The following is a 3,673-nucleotide window of genomic DNA, read 5'->3' on the forward strand; positions in this document are numbered from 1 at the left end:
CGGGCTTCGCCCGACTTTATTCTCTCCCGGCTAGTCCCGACGGACCGGCATAATGCTCGCGGTGTTCCGCGTTTTCTTGCGAGGTGCGGCTATTATGAGCGCGCGAAACAAAGAAAGAGCGTATCTATTATCCCGTGCTGAGTTGCACCACTGCCGCGTCACCCGGGTAGGATTAATCCATTCCGTGTCATTATATAATGTAGGCGACGCTGGCATTGCGTCCCGCGACGGCCGCGTTGTGCGCTAACTGTGTCTCATTGTTCGCAGCCGAACAACGAGCGCGAACGTTGCGCGCGAGGGCTCGTGAGAGAAATACTGAATTCGCGTTGTCCGACTGGCGTTCGCGAGAACATCGCGGATTTCAGTTGCACTCTCCGCGATATACTCTTATTATTGAGAGATAAAATATCGTTAAAAGAGTAACGAGCGGAGAATTTTGAATAGCAAGATATAATTTTAATTTCTGATAATTTCTTGGAATCTAAATAACATTAAGAAATAGAAAGCCCTAACGGTTGAAAGCTAGATCGTTTAATGCTAAATGATTTACTCTGAATTGTTATATAATTCGAACTGCGCGCCGAATTGATTTTTCGGAACTTATAAACACAATTAAACTACTGTAGTAATATCACGAATTAAATTGTCAAGCTATTTTAATAATTTGATGCTCAATAAAATATCCTGTTAAAAAGATACTTTTAAGAAACTGTAAATAGACTAAGTAACAATTTTTCAGCACTGAAATTGCTAGGTACAATGAACGGTTGAAAGTCAAGATTTTCAATTTTTTAGATGTTCAAAATTTAATTTATCACTGCCTTACTTCAAAAATGACGCAACTCAAAAAATTAAATTTCCCAGAAAAAGAGACGAACTGTTTTTCAACTTGACAGAAAATTATTAACTAATCAAATAAAGTTAGGAAAAAAAAATTTGGATTCTAAGATCTTCAAATTATGTATATATTTTTTTTAACTAATTAATAAGTATCTTATATATATCCTTGGCCTAAAGGCTATTATGCACTTTTATTACCTATTGCTTAACTCAAAAATTTAGTTATGGCATTTGCCATGAATTATCTTTTGTTACAGAATCTTTAACTTGTTTATAACTTGCCGGTAACAAACAAGAAACCATTCGGATAAAAGAATTCCAGATAAATGAAAAAAATATACAGCCTAGTACTTTCGGCTAAGGTTTATGCATTGATTACAAGGCTTGCCCATGAATGCGTGTAGTTACGCAATTGCATGCACATGAAAAAATTAATATTTAATTATAAGTCTAAAAAAGTCTGACATACATACGGTTGCGTTTCTTGTACTAAACGCATGATTAGTCGATTTTTCTGTATAAGTATAAAATACTTTGTATAAAACAGCCACGGAAGTCCGGATAGGCCGTGGTCCACGTGTCGCACGTGCGCCACCGCCGTTGCCGATTCACGCCAGTAAACGATGTTTTTCCGCGGAACGTGCAAATGCGAGCAAGAAGCGACCCCGAAGAGAGCTCATCCTCCCTTCGTCGGGGGAGCTGAAACAAGCGGCCGGATCATTAATTACATTGACGTACCGTGACCATGTTTTTTTTCTGACGTCGATTTTCTGGAACTAATCTCGCGGATCGCAGACTCATGCAGATTCGTCCTTTACTTGCCACGACCGCGCCACGTGACGGATCGTTGCACACCTCGAGCGATCTAATCGATATGACACGCTTGATGTCTATTACTCTACCTCTTGACGTGTAGCAGCTGTAGCTGTAGGTTTCCGAAGTCTTATTGTTTCCTATAAATAAAACTTTTCAGTCACGTGACGGATAAATAATTTTAAATTTCATGATTCTTTTTTATTAATTGGAATCAAATATACGTACAAAGGTACACGCACGTGTATATAATCATTGCATCATATTATAAATCGATTTTTTAAATTCTCAAAGTCGAGGAATACGCGAAATGAAAGGCGCGACAGATCTGGGACAAATAGTTCCAACGAATTACAGCCTTCTGATCAAATCTCACTAACGGCAATTCAATTTCCAGTATGCTCTAAAGAAACCGTTAAAGTACCGGCAATTTCATGACAATGGTACAACGTGAGGCATAATCCAGCACGTAACGTAAAATCAGCGATCGGCAAAGGACACGTCACGCGCGCGTGCACGCGTGCTTTCTCTCCTCCCCGCCCCCGCCCCCCCCACCCTCTCTCTCTCACTCCCACTTTCTCTTTTCGCGTTAGGTATTACTCCTCACCGGCGCGGCAGGTACATTCGCTCCAACACCCAACACACATCTCTGCGAGTGACGTTCGGACGTATGTGCGTACACTCTCGTGTGCACACTCGCGCGTGTATACATTCGCAAAAAGCCAACAACCATCCCGTCGAGTTACAGGCGCGGTGCCTGTTTGCAGGGTTGAGTTGATACAACATTAACAACAAGTCGTTAGATAGATGAGGTACGCACTCTGGGGTTTGCTGTCGAGTGTAGAAGGGGGGAATATGTAGGTGGTGGAGACGCGAGCAGCGGATAACACGGAGGAGGACGAGAAAGAGGTGGAGGAGGAGGAGGAGGTGGAGGAGGAGGAGAAAGAAGAGGTGGAGAAGGAGGAGGAGGAGGAAGAGAAGGAGGAAGGCAGAGGGTTGCGAGTCCTACAGGAGGCGATGTCGAAGCTGTTCGCCTACGCGGAGGGCGGTAGTGGTACCCGGAGCAACGTGGAATGGGGGAGAGTGGGACGCGAGAGGTGGAGAAGGTGGAATGACGATGGAGGTGGAAGAGAGAGTGCCACAATGGTCGCCATGGTAACGCCGCGCTAACGCCGAGAGAGAAAGAGAGAAAGAGGGTGAGGGAGAGAGAGGGAGGGAGGAGAATTGTGGGAGAGAAAGAGAGAGAAGCCTCCGACTCAGGGACTCTATTTCCATAATCTGCCGCTTTGTCGATTCTGAATTATGCGACTACGCTCCTCCCCTCCCCCTCTCCCCCGCCTCCTTTTTCCCCCTCGGCTGCTTCACCCCCGCGCATCGACTCTCCCCTTTTATTCCTCTCCATCTCCCTCCTACCCCCACCCCCACCCCGTCCCTCCGCAACGGCGACACCGTCTCCGTCGTCCGCCCCTGAACCAAGTATCCGATTATTTGCTCGAAATCGATTTCACGTGTTCGGCCCGCTTTTGCATTTGTACAAGCGCGCCCGTACGACGAACATCAGCCATTGTGCGCGCGACGTCATGGACGTCTCGCCCTATGGGGCCTGTCCTCGTCCTTATCCTTCGTCTTCGTCTCTCGTTTTCTTGGTCCTCGTCCTCGGCTTCATTGTTGCTCACCTTTCCGTTGACAGCGCCGATTTGCGGCGATCGCCAAACTGGATTTCTTCTTGGGCTTCCGTATATTAACAATTGAGTGTAACTGTAAGTTTCGCGTTGGGTCATTACACTTTTCACAATTGTTTCACTTTTGTACCGTGTATAATAAGCCGATTCTATACTGCTCTTTCATGAACTCGAAAACAACAATAGGTCTGTTCGCCTTACTTACACTTTTTTACACTTTTTATACTTAAAATGAGATAGATATATATTTGGCGCTGAAAAGAAGGAAAGCGAATGCTGAGTGTAAAAAGGTAAGCAAGGCGAATAGACCTATTATTTGACTATTTGGCCTTTATCAA

Source organism: Trachymyrmex septentrionalis, unplaced genomic scaffold, assembly GCF_001594115.1.
Source record: "Trachymyrmex septentrionalis isolate Tsep2-gDNA-1 unplaced genomic scaffold, Tsep1.0 scaffold114, whole genome shotgun sequence".
NCBI lineage: Eukaryota > Metazoa > Arthropoda > Insecta > Hymenoptera > Formicidae > Trachymyrmex > Trachymyrmex septentrionalis.